The sequence below is a fragment of the Dermacentor albipictus genome, chromosome 6, assembly GCF_038994185.2.
Source record: "Dermacentor albipictus isolate Rhodes 1998 colony chromosome 6, USDA_Dalb.pri_finalv2, whole genome shotgun sequence".
NCBI classification, from domain to species: domain Eukaryota; kingdom Metazoa; phylum Arthropoda; class Arachnida; order Ixodida; family Ixodidae; genus Dermacentor; species Dermacentor albipictus.
This window is the reverse complement of record NC_091826.1, coordinates 136,288,059-136,309,991: the sequence shown is the minus strand read 5'-3', so window position 1 is coordinate 136,309,991 and position 21,933 is coordinate 136,288,059. Positions and strand designations below refer to the sequence as shown.

At 48.1% G+C, this 21,933-nt stretch overlaps 1 protein-coding gene and 1 long non-coding RNA gene across 17 annotated transcripts in view; one reads left to right on the top strand and one right to left on the bottom strand.

The window, feature by feature from the left end:
* The window catches only part of shf (WNT inhibitory factor 1), a 506,799-nt gene that overhangs the window by 405,848 nt on the left and 79,018 nt on the right, over nucleotides 1–21,933 (top strand). The window lies entirely within an intron of this gene.
* Nucleotides 1,316–3,607, bottom strand: LOC135902284 (uncharacterized). The gene is made up of 2 exons (XR_010564474.2): nucleotides 2,615–3,607; nucleotides 1,316–1,446 (listed from the first exon to the last, which is right to left on the bottom strand). It is a non-coding gene; the product is annotated as an uncharacterized lncRNA (long non-coding RNA).

The window sequence follows — 21,933 nt, the reverse complement described above, 5'->3', positions numbered from 1 at the left end:
ATTCACTAGAGGCGCTTTTGTACCGCTTTGAAGCATCGTACTCGTGGCTCAGTGGTAGCGTCTCCGTCTCACACTCCGGAGACCCTGGTTCGATTCCCACCCAGCCCATCTTGCAAGAGTTGAGCCAAATCCACCTGGAAAATCAGTCTCTGTAGCACGCCGCAACCTTCGCTTCTCATTCCAACGAGCAACTCCAGATGTCTCCAGGAGGCATCTCACCTCGTGAGTGTCTAGCAGAGGCAAGCGCAGCTGCTTATATACCGCCGCGAGTTGGAGCCCCGTTTCTCCTCTGTCGTGACGTCACGGCGTCACGTGGTATTGAAGGCGACACCCATAGAGTTTCTCACTATAACACCTAGAGGGTAATCTGGCGCCACCGTCTATGGGAGTTTCTTAAGGGGGCACCGTGCCGTCATGGGAATGACGGTATATGTGTCTGCGAGGCTCGTGTTGGCTGGTGTTGTAAGACGCTTCGTCTAAAACGTGGATATGGCTACGCAAATAACGCGTTCTCAAAGTAAAATCTTCATAAAATGATTCCATTCATGCATATTACATCTTTACTCACCCACAATGCATGACCGAGCAAAGAAAAGCAACAGACGCCCAACTGTTTCAAAGCGAGCGCGAACCTTGTCGTCTGTCCTCCAACTTTAGCGGCCCGCTGATACCTTTTACGTAACATGTAGTCGTACACACAATGACAAGTTCTCATAGTTAAACAAAACATGTTCTCCCGCAATAATAAAACTAAAACAGCTTTTCACGTGCTGTTTTAGTAGAAAATGAATCATTGTGACAGACGGAACGGTATATTCTAGAGCACTGTATCAAGGTGTCCTGTCTCTACGAGAACGATGCCAATCCGAATCCACAATATACCGGCATTCCCATGCATACCACAGCGCAGCAGCGCCAGATTTCCCTCTAGGTAATGTAGTGAGAAACTCTATGGCGACACCGCCGCGCTTGAGGAGCTGGGTCGAGCCATAGAGAATGGATTACAACAAGAGCGGACACTCCCATAGAGCCCAGCGGCCGAATCGACTGCAGCGCACCAAGCCGTGGATGTTAAAACCTGAAGCTCGGTTTTGTGCGCGCGCGTTTTGAATTCTAGCTGGTGCGCGTCACGCCGGCTCCGTTTTCTTTTGTTTGTTTTTTGCTTTTGCAGCAAATATTTATTTACATATTTTTTATTTAATAAATATTAATTTGCAAATTATTTTGTTAAGTAAAATTGATTGCGAACGATCTTCACGAGCCTCCATTAAATATGTGACACGTGCAATTTCATAAAGACGCAAGACACCTTGAGAAATGTGGAAAAATTAACGTTTATTTTATTCTTTGTAAATGCTCGTCGCGGGCTTTTGTGCATTCGTCCAGCGTTGTGGCACCAGGTAAGCAGCAGTAGTTTCCGCAGGAAGCTCCACCAGACGGTGTGAGCTGAAAAATTACAAGCGTTATTTTGGTATTAACATCTAAGAATAATGCCTGTAGAGACGAAGCGTGCGAAAGTGGTGAGTGGGCGGCATTACGAACAAAAGCAGTTCGTATTTACACACACGGCGTAGAAAGTACCCGACTCATCCCAAGCAATACCGTACATACCACAAACATTCTAATTCCAAGCATTCCCCTCTTCCCAGTACTTCTTTCCTGCACTTTAATAGCACGAATGCGCGGGCAACGGCGCGTTTCGCGAACTTGGCTACAACCGACGCGATAGTACGCTACGAATACACAGAGGTGGCCACAACACAGGCTCTCAATCAGAGCATGCTGGACGCTCGCAGAATTCCTTCTACTCGCACTCAAGACAAAATGCGTGGGTGCCGTTCAGAAGACAGAATTTTCGAGTTACTAGTTCCTGGCGTTTGAGCTCCTTGGCTTATCTCTTGTGCGTTCTGCAAGCGCAAGCAACGCACTCCCGTGTTATCAGTCTTGACGATTGCTCGTCGCGTTTTCGACAAGCGTGGGTACTGAAAGACGGCTTAAATTGTTGCGGGGACATAAAAATTGCGACAAATTTGTCGGAATAAGATTCAGTACGCGCCAAACTGTCACCACGGCCGAGCTGCTTTTCGCTGCGTCACAACAGGCGCGACGAGCGGGCCTCGTAACATAAAAGTATCGAAAATAATTTTCAACAATGTTGGGCGTCAGAGAAAGAAAAGCGCCATGAACTTGTCACTGCATTAAAGCGCGAAACCGCGCACCACGGCCGAGCTGATTTTCGCTAACCGAGTCACAGCGCCAGGCGCGCCCACTGCGCTCGAAAGGTAGCCCAAAAAGCTATGAAATTAGTTTCAATAATGTTGGCAGTCAGAGAAAGCGCCAAAACTTGTCACAGTAAAATTCAGTACACGCGAAACTGCGTCACAGCACCCTGTGCGACTAGCGTGCCCAAGAACTACCGAAATTAGTTAATAACAATATTGGGGCTTATAGGAAGTGTCGCAAACATCTCCCAGTGCGATTTTTTAATTCAAATTAACCGCTCCACGACGGCCACGCTGTTTTTCGTTAACTGCGTCACAAGTCTAGCCTAGTTGCCGGGCAGTAAGCCTAATTGCTTGAAGTGCGTCGCAGACTGTCGAACAAAGTTTCTCACCTTGCCGTAGTCCAATAGTGCAGTGCTGCCTTGTCGAAGTTCCGAATGAACGCAATAATTCGCCGGGAGGCCACCAAACCAGGCTAAATACCAAAATAGAAAAACAGGCAGACAGGCGCCCGAACAGTCCAACGCTCACATGCGCGGCCGCTCACTCTCGCTTCGGCGGCGTGTCTGACCATTGGTCTGACGAATGACGCAAACATCTGGCTCGTCATTCGCCGGTTCGCCTGTCGCTAGGCAACGGAAGTAAGCCGCAAGAATATAAGAAATAGAACAATTTCTGTTAATCTCATTTCACATTCTTCTTTTTCCCGATGCTCGCGGCCCCAATTCGTCGATGTTAAAAGTATAGCGTGACGTGTTTCCTGTTTCCAATTTTCGCCGAGTGTCCGCTCTTGTTCAATCCCTTTCTCTATGGTTTGGTTGAGCTCTCGTAATATGCTCAATCAAAGCACACGGTAACAAGGGTGTTCTTGCATTTTGCCCCTACCGAAATGCGGCCGCCGTGGCTGGGAATCGAGCACGCGTCGTAGAGCTTAGCAGCGCAACACGCATGCATTTACCGCTAGCAAACGACGGATGCCACCACAATTCAACAACGCGACACGACTAAACAAACGGCCGTGCACTAAAAACAGGCATATGACTATTCCGCTTTCAAGATATTACACGCGAATGCGAAAGTATGAGACTTACTTGACTCGGCGCACTGCAGTTATCCATGCTTGTCGTCTGCCCTTCTCGTACCACTTCCCCGGAAATCTGTAGAACTTCACGGGAGGCGTACGACCTTTCGTGTTTTCGAGGCTGCTGTGGCAATCAACAACACATCAGTATTGCGTGCCGCCTTTCCTGGCTGGTGAGGTCGCACTCGGCATCGCAAAAACCACGTGCACGAGCGCTCCCGCCGTACAGAACACGGGCGCGCGCTTGCGCAGCGACGACCCTCGAAACTTCCATCGGTCCGCTAGGGGAGCATTCGGCGCTGGTGCCGCGCGGGCAAACTTTAGGTTGCCTCGTCTATTAGCCCCGACACGGAGGAAGGAAACTAAGGAGAGGCCCTGACGTCACTCTTTGTGAAGCAAAAGTGAAGCCGGAAGTTGGCGTTGCTCATGGCGATGCTCCGCCTTTTGTGCCACCCTCCTCTCTTGTTTATATCTTGCGCGAAACCACGCCGCGCTGCGCGTGGTTTCGCGCACGCTCGCGCAACATCCGGCAGAGCACGGTGCAGGTAACACAGCGCAACAAGACACGGTGACTAACGCAAACCCGCCCACACAGCGCCTTTGCAACGGCACGAAACCTACCAGAGCAACACGTGTGAGCGCTCAAAAAATCAGAACAACGCCGCCATTGTGGCCCAAAAGGCGTGGCCATGCAGCAAAAAAAAAAATAAAAAAGCAGCAAAAAGAATGAGAACCTATACGTCATTTCCGCCACACTTTTCTCCTAGCGCGCGGAGGGGGTAGGGCCTCTCCTTAGTTTCCTTCCTCCGTGAGCCCCGAGAACGAACACGAGCGGCGCTGCGAGCGCCGCTCGCGTGACGTCAGGGCACGGACTCGCGCCTGTCGTCTGCTACAGTTCGGGCGTTGTCCGGGCGCTTTCTGCGGTGTTTTCGTTTGTTCGCCCTCGTTCTCTCTGCTTGTATACTTATGGTGGTCGTCTCAAATATATTTTTACGACGTCTTCCTTTGCGAACATTTATTCAAAGAGCTAATTTCTTAGACAACAATGCAGCTCTCGAAGGCAACGCTACAGTGCCAGCCGAAGCGACGCAGACCAGCCCATTGCGGGTTTTTCATACGCGGATAGACAATCGCAAAAGCATAGCCTATAGGAATCCAGTTATGATACCATACCTGCCGCGGTGCAACAAGTATGTCATAAAGCTGGCTATATATGACTTCTACAGCAGTTACGTTGATTTTATTCCGCTAAAACAGGTTTGCTCACGACGAGTAGTTCATGGTATAATATCGAATTTTTGCATTTCCTCACAGAAACGCTCGGCAGTAGCACGGGGACTTAACTAATACTGGAGCTTAGATTCTACACGCCTCACTTGCTTCTTTAACGGCCTGTCAACATTAGGCGGTTCTTCACGTGTTTATTTTTTTTAAGCGGCGGAAATTTGAAGTAAAGTTAATGAAGACTTGCAGCTATTTACAGAGTACAAATAGGAATGTACCAATATATATTTCCTTTTCCGTGTTACACGTTCAACTCACCTCTTTAGGGCGCGTTTGTTAATGATTAATAATGTAAGTTATGTTCCTCTTTTTTGTCTATATTACCAAGTGTATATCATTTATTTATTTCAATGCCGCAGTGTGTTTTGCATTGTTATTGTGGAAATATTTCACTGTTCTTTCATATATTGTATAACTGCAATGTTTTATGGCCACTATATAAATGTAATTTATATGGCGCTTGATGTGTTACCCCATGCAGCCATATTGTACCTAAGGAGGTGAGGTTACCTCAAGCCGCGTCTGTGCGACTTTTTTCCCTCATCCACCTCCACTTACCACTCCTCTGTACATGTGTGTGTGTAAATGGAAATTATTAAATCAAATCAAACTTACTTGAGAAATTTACTGGTGCTTGCTGCTTGAGGAATATACATGACGAATCTGTTTGGCGAACTGACACAGGCTGCTCGGCCCAATTTTTTTAGTGAAGTATGCCTGCTGGACCGCATCGCTGCAGCCAGAAAGAAGTCGAAGCGTCAATGATTAGTAGTATGGGACATATTGAAGATATCGAAATTCCCCCGGTGGAGGGTCAGAAATCAAGTGAAAGTATATGCAAGGCTTGTGGTGCTTTCTTTATGAATGTTTCCGATTGGATTGGAGCAAACTTAATTTGCCTGCAAGGTTCTCTTTTATGTACCGAAGAAGCGAATAGTTATCCGTTTGTATAATTGAATAACGCTGGATCGAGACATGGTGAGACAGAAGGTGCTTGAATTTTCCTTTTGTATATAGGAAATCTAAGCTGCGGTGTAGTATATCTCGAGAATACTTTAGCCATTCCAGTTGGCGCTGTAAAAAAACATGCTTTATGGTTTTAATTCGAAGTTGTAGTGAACTGATGGGTTTCGCGAACATAGCGTGCCTCGCCATACGGACAGTCGATTGCTACTGTTACGTGATCAGGGGTGTGATATTGTCGATAAAGGCTACTGAGGGCCACTATGAAACATTTCATCACTTTCAATTGAGTGGCTCTCGATCTTAACAACGAAACTTTTCTCTCAGGCGATTGCTACTATGGTGTTTGTGAATTAACTATGTAAATACTCTACATGACGCGCCGTCATGTTAGCAGCCATGAGCAATTCGTTTTTTTGGAGGCCTGTTTCAGAGGGGGATGAAAGTAGCAGCAAACTTTTCCATAAGAAATGCGCGCCTAACTATTTTTTTACGCATTAATGAATGGCCATATTTGAATAGAACAACACACCAGAGTAATAGGAATCATGATGAGAGCTTCGCTGGGCAGTGTCTTTCTAAAATCAGATAAAATGTTGACGCCAATTACCAAATTTTTCTTCCACGTAAAATGCAATGCCTCTCATAGCTAAATACCAAATGAATGTTAAATGTTTAGCGAAGCATCATACACAACTTCGTGCGTTGAATTTGCAGATATTCTTTTTTTAGTCAAAATTTACCGATAGACACGGCGCATATATGCATTGCAAAACCTAGTAGACCCCTTTAACGCTACTTAGCTTGCGATATCCAAGCCGCAAAGTTTCTCGACTCACACGCTTTTGAAGAAGAAACTGTGGTTGAGGTATGGCAGCTGAAAGAAGCCGACGTATTCTTCAATACGTACGGCTCGAGCCACCCATGCCCCAAGCATACACGAAGGGAACGAGCGCGCGCGGCAGCCGAGCGAGCCGGAGCGAGCGGCGTCCTGGCCGTGACGTCACTCGCGAGAGGGCGCCACTCCTAATTCTCGGGGCTAATACCGCGAATGCCTGTGCGTACTGTAAACGAAGCACCTCGCGCTAGGCGGGGTCACGTACGCGCTGATAACGCCTGCGCATCGCGCGCACTCGCGACCGTTCCGCAGTCGAGGCGTCCACCACGTCTTGGCGCCCTCATTACGGGGCCGTGGCTTGCGGGCGTGCATAAGGTGTTATATGTGCTATAGAAACGCTCAACCGCGGCGTCGAGCATCCAAGCCGACGAGAAGCGGCAGCGACATATATGACGGAACCAGGTACTCGTATCGGTGGTCCGATAAGGTGTCCTCGTCCAAGACGGACCAACGGTATGCACCGCCTACAATTGAGATAGACGTCAGGGTCACGTCTATGCACGAGCGGGCATAGGGCGTTTCAAATGTTGGGAGGGAGTCGGGGAGATTGGGTTTTTACCGCACGCAAATTGAACAAGCTGCGCTCCGCGCTCATTCCCTGAGACGGGTCCCGGCCCTTAGCGCGTGCTTCGCGTTGAAATCCCCGCCCAAGACAAAACTGGAGGATGGATATCGCATGAATACTTGGTTGCAAGTTCGTCTAGTATGGGCCCAAGGGGACGATGGGGCGGTGTATACACAGCAACGACCACAAAAGAAACGCCCGCACCCTCGCAATGTACCGCCACAACCAATTGCGATACGTAAATGGGAAATACTGGAGGCACGGAGCCCTTGCGAGCAGGACCACACGTGGATGTTCGTTGGCATGGAAAGTGTGGAGTGCGTGGGGCACAGTGGTCACTTTGTGATTGCGCGTGTGCGGGTCGGATATCATAGCAAACGATATGTTCTGCTCGAGCATGCGGTGAATTAAAACCTTTGTGGCGTCACGGCTGCTGGCAAGGTTAGCCTGAATTAATTTGAACGGATGTAGACCAGCCATGTCCAATACATAAGTCCAGTCCACATATCGTACGCGCAACCAAAGGCCAGCTCACGCCGATGACGCCAGGACACGGTGGCCCAATGTCACCGCATAGAGACGGACGCCAAGCGCATCACAGGACCTGCCCCCACCCACGCAGGCAGCAGCACGATCGCAGACACGGTGAACTGGAAAAAGGAAAATATAAAGAGGCTCCAAAGAAAGAGACTGTGATCAAGGAGATGGAAAAGCATAGGAAGAAGCAAGGAAGGCAGTCGAAAGCCGCACGGCGATCCCCCGCCAGCTCGGCACGCCGAAGGCTGCACGCTCCAACAGGGCGCGCAGCTGCAAGCGCCATCGGCGACCGCGAGCGACAGGGGACCGCCGAACTGGGACGCAGAGACGGAGCAAGCTCGGCTATCCATAGTCGGTGCGGGCTATCCTGCCCTGTAGAATGGGGCAGGCCTGGCAGCCCGCAGGGTGAGCACTCGGTCGTCCCGCGCGCTTACACTCGCTGCAGCAGACGGCCGCATCCCCCAAGCGAATGGTGCCCCGCTCGCCGAGCTGCGGCCCCGCGTATCACGTGCATACCGCGCGCTCAGGCTGTGAACGGACGGAACATGCGCGCCGGGGGTGACCGTAGGTGGAACAAAAGGTGCACGTAGGCACGTCAAGGTCTTCCACCACGCTCGCAGAAGTCCATCCTACAGCGACACGCCCGCGGCTCATTAGCGTCCGTAACGCCGGTGGATCTACCGCGATTATGTGGGAGAAATTCCCCGAACGCTTACAGAACGAGACCCGCACGTCACATGACGATGGGTCAAGGTTAAGGTCTGTGTTGCGCAGGTTAATTTGATCAATAAGCGCGTTCGCCGCAACTCCAGAGTCGACCCCTGTAAGTTTTACTTGTGGCTTACGTCGATTAATCAGGCGAACAGGCATAGCCATTTTGGTTATGGTGTTACTCTCTATAGCCTGTTGTAGACGCTGCATGGTAGCAAGGTCGTCTGACAATACCGTGACTCCATGAGGTGTTCCGCGGAGCGTCAAATCAGTTAGGTTCGCCTGAACAGGGTCAACTTTGCTTTTAAGTAGACGGAGTACGTCCTGCGCAGCAGTGGGCGGCGGCACCAGCGGTGTTAAAAACATGTGAGCATGCTCACGTTTGGTTGCTGGAGCTTCGGATGGAACCATCTCAGAAACGATCGCCGGGACAGACGCCGGCCCCACACGGACGAGGCCTGACGCGCCTGCACCGGTCGCTAGAGCACTAGTGAGCACACCGGTCCGGGCAGCCGCCGCATAAGTCAGCCCCGGCGTCACAAGGGAGGCAGCCTCCGGGCACATCACCGGGCCGCACCGCACATCTGGTCCAGCTGGTCGCTGAGCTCATCAGCGCGGCCGCGCCGCCACTGCTCGCATATCGGAGCATTCTTGCATCAACTGCCTCAGCAGGCCCAGGATGTGCGACCTGTGCCAGTTGGTCACTTTACAATTAGAGTCAAACAGGACGTCTGTGATTTCCTGTTGAAATCCCACCGCGCGGTGGTAGGCAGCAGTGAGCGCGGCATCGACCAAGCCGTGCTCTGAACTAAGCGCCGCCGCGCCCTGCAACCCGCCAGAGCCAGCTACTGGCCCGCGCCCCACTTCCGCAGGAGCCCCGGCCTCCTGCGAACCGATATGGAGATCTGTGATTAGGCGATCTCCATGCGCGTCAAATACATAAACATCCGACTGCGTCGAGTCGCCTGTGGACGACGTGTCGGTGCTATTTTCGGGCGATAATCCCACGCCTGGCACCTTCGTGTCAGCCCCGCTAGTGGGTATGAGCCACGGGCCGAACCGCCAGCCGCTACGAAGGGCCACAAAAACAAATTAAAGGCCTCTTTTGCCCAGCTGTCACATCTAGAGAAGGCACGATGCCTTTAAGGAGAGCCTGAATAGAGAAGATTGCAAACAGGAACAATGGAACCGACCTTTAGACGGTATCTCCGAGGAGCGATGCAGCCAATGAACCAGCAGTGTCTCGAGCCGGCTCGAGACACTATGATGGAATAGTTGCGCTCGGCCATGGACAGAAGACGGCTTGCGTAATAACGCATTCTTGACCCCGCTGCAGCTGGGCAAGAACAGCGCCAATGCCATTACCACTAGCTTCTGTACGAATTTCAGTGGGTGGTGAAGGGTCAAAATGGGCTAAAATTGGGGAGCTCGTCAAGAGTCTGACGAGTGCTGTGAAGGCTTCGGCCTGCTGCTGTCCCCACACGAAAGCGACGTTGTACTTTAAAAGCTCAGTGAGAGGGCGCGCAATGTCAGCAAAATTTTGAACAAAGCGACGAAAGTACGAGCATAAGCCTATGAAGCTACGACCGTCTATAACTGAGCATGGCACAGGAAAGTCTTGCATGGCTCAGAACTTTGGACAGGTCAGGCTGAATTCCATTGGCGTTTACAAGGTGCCCGAAAATGGTTATTTCACGACAACCAAAGTGACACTTCGACGAGTTGAGCTGAAGTTTCACAGCGTGAAACACAACAAGAACAGTCGCGAGACACTCAATGTCGGTTTGAAAGGTTGGAGCAAAAATGATTATGTCGTCGAGATAACAGAGATATATGGTCCAGTTCAAGCCTCGGAGAAGGGTGTCCATCATTCTCTCGAACGTCACTGGGGCATTGTAAAGCCCGAAGGGCATGACTCAGAATTGAAGAAGTCCATCAGGCATAATAAAGGCTGTCTTCTCACGATCCTTCTCATGAACAGCGATCTGCCAGTAGCCTGAGCGGAGGTCAATCGATGAAAAATATTTTGCGCCATGTAGACAGTCAAGTGCATCATCAATACAAGGCAATAGATACACATCCTTTCTGGTGATCTTGTTCAGATGGCGATAATCAACTCAAAATCTCCACGTGTTGTCTTTTTTCTTGACCAGAACTACTGGTGAGGCCCATGGGCTAGCAGAAGGCTCGATGATGCTCTTCTTCACTGTCTTTGCAACTTCGGTTTGAATGGTGCTGCACTCTGCTAAAGACTCGCGATAGGGGCGGTGATGGACAGGACTTGCGTCGTCGGTGTTAATGCAGGGGGTGACTATGGCTGTCTGGCCGAACGGGCATCATCGAAATAAGAAATAGTGGGGTAACTAAACAGAATGCGCCTATGGTCTTCAGTTCGAGCTCGAGAGAGGTCAGCAGCGATCATTTTATATACATCGTGGTAGGGTGACGAAGCCAAACGGGAACATGCGACGGTACGGCTGATAGAGGTGCTAAAAGTGGGGCCCGAGTGGAGATATCTATTACTCGTGTACAGGTGGCACCCATGCCACTGTCATGTTACCATAAGGGAAGATGTGCTACAGAAACAAAGTTGAGAACGGGAAGCCAAGTAGAATTATCGGCGATGGTGACAACGGTACTTGGGAGTGCGACGCCATGCAGTAGATTAACGTTGACAAACGGAGAGGCGATGTAGTCGCTATCAGGAATATGTGGTCGAGCGTTAAAAGGTAAAGTAGTAGCAGCTTGATGCAGCAACCGGGCGAATTCAGCAGAACACAAGGATGGATGATATGCATCAGAAACATAGTAGCTGTCAGAAAGAAGGTCCAGCTGCACTACACCTGTAGCGCAGTCTATTCGGGTAGAATGGGTCGAAAGTCCAGCCCCAAAATCAGGTTGTGCGGACAGCGCTCTAAAACAATAAATAAGACAGTGGTACGATGGCCGGCAATCGTTACTCTTGCGGTACACATGCCGACAACCGCTGGCGTACTGCCGTCACGAACACGTACTGTGCACGGTATGACAGGCGCGAGGGCCTTTCCGAGTGTTTTGCGGAGGGCGGCACTCATTACGGACATCTGCGCACCGGTGTCGATGAGAGACCTTTCATTTCATTTTTTATTTATTGAACCCTCAGAGCCAAAGGCATCAAAGAGGGGAGTGGTTACAAAACAGAAATACATAAATAAATACAATGCATATTACAGAACAAGTATTATCATCTTCCTGTTATACAATGTTAGCTGGAGCAGAACGAAAATGCTGGTTATCAATAATGTCGACTATATCTGCGGAAAGGCGGTTCCATTCGTGTGATGTGTGAGGCAAGAAAGACTGAAATGCAGTTTTAGTGTTACGTGTTTCAATGCCAACTTTGTGACGATGGTCAATGCGATTTGACACGTATCTGGGGGACGAAATGAGGGAATCGCGTAGCATGGGGTGATGGTATAGTTTATGAAAAAAGGCTCAAACGAATTGTCTGCCGGTGGGATGCTAGAAGAAGTACAGAAAGATTAGCTTTCATGCTTGTTCCACTTGCGGTATGGTTAAATTTGGACAGGATAAAACGAGCAGCGTTATTTTGAACCAGCTCAAGTAAAGTTATCAGTTTTTCATGATGCGGATCCCATATCGCGGCGGCATATTCCAAATTAGAACCTAATAGTGTTTGATAAAGCAGTAATTTCAAAGAAGATGGAGTTTTGGAAAATTTACGGTGCACGTAGCCCAACATGCGGTTAGCTTTGTTAGTAATGTATTCAATGTGGCGCGTCCAGTTAAGGTGAGTAGAAATATGAACACCCAGGTATTTATATGAAGTAACCGCTTCTAACGCAACATTATTTAGCTAGTATACAGGCGGAGAGTTAGCATTCTTGACAATCGCATAATTTTGCACTTATTAGTATTAAGTTTCATAGGCCATTCATTACTCCAAAGAGAAATGTTAGAGATGTCACGCTGAAGACTGTTAGCATCGTCGGGGGATTTTATTTCGCGGAAAACAACACAGTCATCAGCAAACAAAAGAATGTTAGATGATACAATGGAAGGGAGATCATTGATGTAAATAAGAAATAAAAGGGGTGGTTTATGGGGGTTTAACGTCCCAAAGCGACTCGGGCTATGAGGGACGCCAAATAAAAGGGGGTCCAAGCACTGACCCTTGTGGCACGCCCGAGTAAACTTCGCTGAAAGGTGAGTTAAAATTATTAGCGTAAACAAACTGTGATCGGTTAAGAAGAAAGTATTCAATCCATTTCAGAACATTGTAGTCGACATTTAGTTGGGTTAGCTTTAAAAATAATAAGCGGTGACATACCTTGTCGAATGCTTTCGAGTAATCTAGGAAAATGCAGTCAGCTTCTGATGCGTGATCTAAAATATGGTGAAGTTTGATAGTGAAACTAGCAAGTTGTGTTTCGCAAGAAAATGTCCTACGAAAGCCATGCTGTGTGGGTGTAAAAAATGAATTAGACTCGAGAAAGTTCACAAGGTTAGTGAACATTACATGTTCCAATAGTTTGCAACAAGTACTAGTGAGCAAGATGGGGCGATGATTTATAGGGGATGTTCTATTTCCTGACTTGAATAATGGAACCACCTTCCCGACTTTCCATTGTGTTGGCAGAGTGGGACTATCGAGAGTCTGCTGAAATAACTTTGTTAGTATTAAGGAACTGTAGACAACTGTATTTTAAAAAAAATTTAGCATGAATGCAGTCAAAACCGGGCGATGAATGAAATTTTAGGGCATCAATAAGTTTATCAACGCCAGATGAATCGATGAAAATTTGAGGCATAGTTGGGAAATTATACCGGAGTGGAACGGGATGTTTGGTGTTTGATGTGCGCGAGAAGTTGAGAACAAAGGTTTCGCTAAGCTCTGATGCACATAAATGAGCCGGAATAGGGTCACCTGACGCGTCAGTTAATAGATTCTTCGGTATGTGGGTTGATGACGCGCCAAAATTTTTTAATGTTGGTATATAGCATCGATGGTAAAGTGTTAGAGAGGAAGTTATGTTTTGCTTGCTTAAGCGCAGTTACATACGCATTAGCGGCAGTCTTGTATGCGTCCCAGTGTGAATTACATTGTGATAGCCTGGCTGTACGATAACGGCGCTTTTTTCTGTTAGATAGGCGTCTTATATGGGCGGTATACAATGGGGCTTGAGGATTAGAAGTGATGGTGCGTCTTGGAACATATTTCTGAGTTAGTTCGTGAACTTTGGCCGTGAACATATCCCAGTTAGCTTGCACAGAGCGTTCGTTAAAGTTTCTGAAGAAGTTTTGAGTAAAAATGGATAATTCATTGTTAATGGCATCAAAGCCTGCTCTAATATAATCTAGTATGGTCTTTTTCTTTCTTGCAGGTTTAGGACAGGCAGTGTTAATGTTGAAAATGAGCAAAGAGTGATCACTTATGTTAGGTAAATAGGTGATGGCTGAAGCAAAGTCGGCTCGATTGGTTAGGATCAAATCTAAAGTGTTCGCTGTGTTGACAGAGATTCTGGTAGCGTTAGTGACTAATTGGGTAAGTGAAAAAACAGAGCATAAATCAAGAAAATCGCTGGCATCGGATGAAAATGGAGATAGGGTGGGAGGCTGGGTAACCCAAGAAATATGTGGAAAGTTAATATCACCTAGTAAAAACAAGGAAGCCGATGGAAATCTGGTGTGTATTATGTTAAGTTCGTCATGAAGGTCGTTAATAAACGAGTGTAGAGAAGAAGGAGGACGATAGCATACGCCGGATATTATTTTCTGATGGTCAAGAGTAACTGATGCCCAGACAGTTTCCAAGACGCTATTAGTGTAGATGCATGATGACGGTATGTCTTTGGAAATGGCAAGGAGTACGCTGCCTCCCCGTTGATTAGTTCGGTCATCGCGATATACTGCGAAGCGGTATATCGCAATGACCAAACTAGGACTCCGTCCATATCGCAATGACTTGACTGGGACTCCGTCCACCTCAACGTCTAATATACTTCCAAGGGTAGGCAATGCGATATCAGAGGATTTGTAGGCCGGGTCGTTGATAAAGCGTCACATCCGGGAGCTGCACTGACTGGTTTTCCTGTGGCACGAAGAGAAGAAGAGTGGCGGGCCTGCGGTGAACAAGACCGACGACTTATAAGGGCAATGCCGACCGGCTGGTTCAGAAGGTCGTAGGTACGTTGTTGGTATTCGTAGATGAAGGACGCACAGAGAAACGGGGAGCATTTTGATCAGGACGGTCGGATGGGAAGCTCCACCTAGGGGGCGATGAGCAATGACTGCGGCAATGACGAGCGATATGTATAACATGCGAGCAATTGAAACAAATCAGCCGGTGTTCTCCAGTCGGCCGCGTTACGATGGCGAGTTGGAACTGCTGAAAACGGAGCACAGTGGTTGGGCGGCGCCGGTCCTGACTGACAGCGGCATCACGAATAGGGCAGGAACGGGAGGCCTAAATTTGCCATCTCTTGTCTGACAACGGCCTGTATATGCGAGACAGAACATGCATTGTCTGGGCTATGCTGACGAGGAACGGCGGGAGACATGGGTTTGAGCTCGCGACGAATTAACCACGTCAAATTTTATTGTACAGTCAGGTGCACATGGCTTTTCTTCAATTGAAGGCATCGAAACTGTATTGCGTAGCCTGTTGAACTGCTGCGTAATGTGGCAACTCATAATCAGTTTGAAATTGCGGAACTCTTTGCTGATCATGTCCACGTAGTCATAGTTCTTGCAGATAAGCACGTTGAATGCTTGGATAAAGCAGGTGTGTCATCTGCTATGCCCTTCAGGACGTGGCCAATCTTGTCGGTCTCATTCATGTCCTTGTCAGCTTTACGGCACAGTGCAAGGACATCTTGAATATATGCCACGTAAAATTCCCTTGGCGTTTGAGCACGGGTCGATGGGTCCTTCGTCGCTACTAGCTGATGGCCAAAAGGCTTTCCAAAGAGGTCTAAAAGCTTCTGTTTGCAGATTTCCTAACTCATTATGTCATGTTCGTGGGTCTCGTATAATGTTAGCGCTGCGTCTTGGAGGTAGAATATCACATTCGCAAGCATTAGCGATGGGTCCCACCGATTATTTTCAGTTACACACTCATACGAAGAAATCCAATCTTCAACATCCATACCATCGACGTCACTGATGGTACCTGGGTCTCGCGGCTGGGTCAACACGATGGAGGTCAGAACCTGTGGCAAAGGAGGTGGGCGGTCGGTCATTGTGGTGCTTTGGCTGTCGATCATCGTGTCAGGGCTCACGCGGCAACTACTGCGGAGCTCCGTATTGCTATCCCGCACCTCCACCACAATGTTGCGGGGCGGACACAAGCATGAGTGCTGGTTATGCAAAGCGAATGCTGAAGGCACCAACTAATTCTAAAGCATAGCAGCCGGAGTGCCCCAGCAAAACCAACACTTCTTTGTCATTGTCTCTTGTCTGCACGTCCTGTTCTGCATCGCGAACACACACACACACACACACAACATTCGAAAAAGAAAAAAGCATACCTCTTTTTTCCTTTTTGGAACGTTCTACTTTCGGGTCTGGCACGAAACTCTTCGTCTTGTATGCATGTGTGTGTGTGTGTGTGTGTGTGTGTGTGTGTGTGTGTGTGTGTGTGTGTGTGTGTGTGTGTGTGTGTGTGTGTGTGTGTGTGTGTGTGTGTGTGCGTGCGTGCGTGCCAGAAAAACCCGTTTCTGGACCCAGGCAAATATATAGTGAAGTAGACGCATGCATAACGCAATTTATTGACGTTTCGGCCAGACTCCGCCAAAACGTCAATTATCGCCATATATATATATATATATATTTATATATAACATTGAAGAGCAGTTACACTTGAAGAAACGTTGTGTGACCTCAAAGAATTGTTCACTGAAGTGACAACCTTATAGGAGTATATGCAGGACCTCATAGTAGAAGACAGTTCAATATCACAGCCTGAATGCTCTCCCACCAGCAAGAATATGGCACCTCTCAATGGTATAATGTTTCTTCGTGAGATTGTTTTATACTTTGCCATCACTAATACTGCTTCGTCTTTCTGGCAAAACTGCAGTTTCTGTCTGTCTTTTTTTTTCTTTTACTGTGAGTCCAAGTATAAGCGCTCCTGTGCATGACTGCTGTTGTTTATGATTTCAAGTGAATCCAGCTTGTCCTCATTTCGGTTACTGAATGAATTATATAGGGTGCCCCAACTATCATGCACCAAGACTTTAAAAAATAGCAGTTGTGTTACTCGAAAAAAACCTAGTGAATATTGTTTCCATTACAGTGGAGAAGCCGTCAGTAATTTTATCATTACTGAGGTTTAATTAGGTAAGCATGATTATTATCTAACTTGAGACACACTGTCCTAGTTTTGAAAGTGCCAAAGAGGCATCTGTAGGCACTCCCAAATGGCATCTAACTGCGGTGTCCTCAGTGACGTACGAATTGTGTACAATTTTTTTTCGACTGGTGAAGAAACCCCACGAAAAATGAAAAATACCATGCGACTGTGCTTCTACCTGCAGCGCGCTCGAATAAGCTGACTGAAAGCAACTGCATTGGCTGTTGCAAACCCGAAGAGGCAGCACATCCCCTTGATAATGGTACGGAAGCAGCACCAACAGCAGTTTTCGCTGCTTTGCAACTAGCTATTCCTGCCTCTCTATATCATTCAGTCTCTTAAGGCTGACTGATCACATTGATAACGCAGCCGAAGGGCCATGCTGACCATGCACGAAACGCAAAAAGCAATGTAATAGGCATAGCAGGTTTCAAAATCCCGGCTTTGCTCGCACCGCATCGACAGAGTGCGCGCGCAGCTATATCTCGCGCCAGAAACTTGCATCGGACCAAAGTGAAATTACAGTGAGGGTTTTAATTTTCATGAGAGCGTATACGTGCTGCAAAAAGAGGGTCGTGGCATAAAATAAAAGCGAAATAAACAGAGCGTGAAGCGACCCACGTGTTGAGAAAAGGCAAGACCGATGCGTTCAAGAAAGTAAATAACCACATTTAAACGAGCGGAAATGGCAAACAGGACGTCTACACATACTACACATACACACACCCTTCGGTGTCTCGAAGTCACGTCACGTTCGGCCAGTCGGCGAGCCCGCTCAGGTGGCATCATTTTTGGCCGATCGGCGAGCCCGCTCACGCGGCCAATTTTCGGCCAATGGTAGGCGCCCGTGCGAATGTAAGTCACACCCGGCGCAGAGGGTCGCTCCTTGGGCTCCAATTGTCCGAGGGATTACTTCTCTGCGGTATTGCCTCCCTCGTCTGCAAGTGCCGTCACAAAGGCGGACGGGGGATTGCTCCCAGGGCTTCACGGTGCATTACGGCCATCGTTGCCTAGGCAGGTGGGGGAGACGGGTTGTTTTCGAGCGACCTTTCAGAGCTGCAAAGCAGCTTTCCTCGGAACCCAGGTTACCTGGAACCGTGCCAGGCTCCCGCTACATGTTCAGGAAGCGTCAAGCAGTGGTACAATAGCTCCACATAAAGGCACACGAAGTGGGGGACGCCAACTTCCTTGGTCGTGCTGCACCTCAGGAACGCGGTGGATGTGCTTCTGTGCTCCTTAATTGGATGCGACGTGAGTCGATGTGGTCTGGTGAACTCGAAGGAGGCTCAGGGAAAGGTCCCATATCTAACAGCTCCTCCTCGCCCCAGAAGTTTGGAATGGCCTGTGAAATCAATTCGCTGGCCATGAGGAACGCTGAAAGAACATGTAGGGTACTGGTGTCGAGCCTCGTGTGACGAACTTCGGGATCCTGGGCCCTGGAGAACATACGTCAAACAAACAAAACAACATAGTGCTGCACCACGTGTAAGCGCAGGCTCTTCACCCTTGACTTGCCAGGCTATTACTAAGTCAAAATGAACCCTGATCTTTTCTTTCCCCAATTTTGATAAAGCAGTTCCAACCACCTTTCTAAACTGCTAGCTATATCTCCTCGAATGCTGACAAGGCCAGAGTGACACTGTTGTTGCAAAACAAAGGGGAGAAAGTTAAACAATTAATGAAGATAGCCGAAGATAACTTATGGGGCCTAACAGACAAACAGCCTGTTCTTACCTTATCGCAGTGGCCTACTTATCGCACGTATTGGTGCCACTGATCAGTCCGGTCAACTCCACAAGTATGTAATCACAAGCGCTCTAGCTTTGTGGTCACTATTCAGAATGCGCACTTGTGTCTTAGGCAAACGTTTCATCACGCTTACTCACGTTTGTTCCTCTTGTCCATACAGGACATGTACCTTAAACGAACTAAACTTGCGTAACTTACGCACTCCGAAGAACTCTTAAAATAATGCGTCTTCTAATAACTAGTTCCATGCACGCTAACTAGAGAAGTCAGAATGCGGCCGTCCTCAACACACAGGAGCGACCCAGCCATAAACATTCTCCTTCCTTCCGTCCGCACAGGGCATGCGCTAATGGAAACTAAGAATGCTTCTCAGTGCAAATGATGCGCTAAGTGAAAATATACGCGTTTAACCTTAGAAAATTCAAGAAGACACGTATAAAAAAAAGGGAAGGTTAAATAATACACACACGCGTTACCATAGGCCTCTCAACGATGTAACCTTTACCTTCAGGTTACTCACACAAAAAATAAAGAAAGCTTATCTACTCATTAATTAATACCTCGCGAGACTAAATGTTTGCATAAAACACCTCTTTCATACCTCGGAGCTTTTCAAACGAAAACATAAAAAAAACTCATACCTTACTTATTCAAAGAAATTCTCGAAAGAAATCACGAAAGAAATCACGAAAGAAATCACGAAAAGTTTCAAAATGCTCAAAAACAAAACAAAAGAACACGTTTTCCTTCTACAGAAGCTCTCTTGGCCTCCCGTTTCAAACGTTTACAACTGACTCATACTTTTGAGCCGTACTCAAGATGGTCGCGGTTCGAAAGCTATTCTGGCTACCCAGGAACAACAAAAGGACTTACATACTATCAGCTCTTTCAAGACGTTAGTCTCCTGCCAATTTGCGTCCTGGTGCCACGCTTACATCACGAACTCGACTGACCGCGTCGCGACTCCCTGTCACCTTGTCTCATCTTGCCACCTTGCGCTCCTTCGCACTACATGCTGCACTCCGAAAAGAACGATGGAACGACGAGGTACATAACTGCCCCGTGCCCTTTGTCCACGTCCATGCAGAACATGCTTCTCAGTCTCTTTTTGACCGGTGGCTCGAACGTCTTTGATGCGCTACACTACTCACTGCATTCTGATCTTTACGGCACTTTTTCGTTGCACTCACTTTCATGCCGTCTTCTGGCGCCTCGTGCTGGCCGGTACACATCTTGTTGGCCCGGATCGGTCTCCTACCCACACAGTCTGGGTGATTTTCCTTTAAATCTACTCTCTCCTTGCCTCAACTGGCGGACAGCTTAACCAACTCTGGAACAATGCAGCAGTCTTTACTCGAGCTAGGTAACTCGCACTCCTGCGAATTGCCTTCCACTGCACCGCCCCGCTCACGCTGTGCATCGGCACACAATTCGTCGACCTCGATCGCTGTCTCACGCGCACAGTCCGAATGTTTCATTACTAAATCACCCTTCTCTCGGCTACCTTGACTGGCGGACAGTTGCACCGATCCCTGAACCATGCAGTTGTCTTACCTTGAGCTACGTGGCTCACAATCCTGCGTACTGCCCTCAACTGCATCATCCAGCTGGCACTTCCCTTCAGCACGCAGATCTGCCTTGACATGGGTGATCGTGTCTGTCGGGTCAGCATTACTCTGTACTTTAACTACCTCGTTAACATTACCTGCGACGCGCAGGCACAGTGACTGTGCCAATTCATTCACAGCTGGCCTAGCTGTCTATACAGTCCTCTGTTGACACAACACCTCGTCGCTCTCACTACGGCCTTTAACGGCCTCTGTTGCCACTAAGGCATCGTTAGCAGCTAGCCCTTTTCGTTCACCTATGAATGTGCCGCTAATCTCACAGGCACTATTTCTTTCGTCGGCTTTTGGCGAAAATCCGCTAGATATTTCCTCCTTATGCAAACTAGAAGTGAGGCGTGCAGACAGGACACAAGAGTAGAGAAGTGGACAACACGAACGCCGACTATCAACTGAAGGGAGCACTGAGGCGAAAAATGAAAGAAGACACAAAACTCATCTGCGCATGCTCAGGAATGGTAACACCACGTGTCAATCGGGTACACGTGCTGGTCTACGTGAGAGATAACTGTTAAGACACTTAATCTCTTCCTTATGCAAAGTAATCGAAGGCTGACTCACGCACGCACTTCCACCATTATAGATATGCCATGCCTCTACCATAAGACGCGTATCTTCATTCTTATGCCTGTACAGTATCGCGCATTCATCTAACTTTGGCTTGCAGTTACAATCTCGGCAATGTAGCGAAAGATTAGAAGGCGATCCACCGGTTAACGACCTTTTATGCTCCATTAGCCTCTGATTGATACACCGTCCCGTTTGCCCTACGTAGAACTGGCCACAGCTAAGGGGAATTTGATATACCACACCCATACGACATTCTGTAAAACTGTTGTTCTTATTGTGCTTCACTGGACAAATATCTGTTCGTTTTTTACCTTTAACCCGCTCCTTTTTATTCTGTACGGCAGCGCATATCTTACCTAGCTTACTGGGAGCAGTGAAAGCAACATTAACATCATATCTACTAGCAACTTTTTTAAGCCTGTGCGACATTAGGCGACACTGTGCGACATTTTACATAAGGAAGAGATTAAGTGTCTTAACAGTTATCTCTCACGTAGACCAGCACGTGTACCCGATTGACACGTGGTGTTACCATTCCTGAGCATGCGCAGATGAGTTTTGTGTCTTCATTCATTTTTCGCCTCAGTGCTCCCTTCAGTTGATAGTCGGCGTTCGTGTTGTCCACTTCTCTACTCTTGTGTCCTGTCTGCACGCCTCACTTCTAGTTTGCATAATGAATCCTTACCAACTAGCTCAGCTTTCTGTCGTTCTAAGATATTTCCTCATTCTTTTGCTCTGTATTACGTATAGAATTTTGAGACAGCCATTGTCTTTGTGCCTTTAGCTGCTGAAAATATTGTATCTGTTTTTCCAATGCTGCCTCCTCTTTCTCGTACTTTTGCTCAACCCGCTGTGGTTGCTCAGTGGCTATGGTGTTGGGCTGCCGAGCACGAGGTCGCGGGATCGAATCCCGGCCATGGCGGCCGCATTTCGATGCGGGCGAAATGCGAACACACCCGTGTACTTAGATTTAGGTGCACGTCAAAGAACCCGAGGTGGTCGAAATTTCCGGAGTCTTCCACTACAGTGTGCCTCATAATCAGAAAGTGGTTTTGGCGCGTAAAACCCCATAATTTAATTTGTACCTTTGCTCACATTCTTGATGCTCACGCTTACGTGTTTCTTGTACCACCTCCCAAGCAATCTCAATGCTTTCATCATCATTGCCACTATCTTGGATCGCCTTTATGATACCTGGCTTTTTCATCTGTTCGTCTGCCTCAACTTCCAAATCGTCGTACACCAATAACAAGTCTAACCTCCTCAACCTTCTAAGATCCATGGCAGCTGCCCCAACTGGTGGCTAGAACTGTTTTCCTTAATTAATTTGTGCAAACACACAGTATGCCAGAAATTCTTGATTCCTAGAACTATC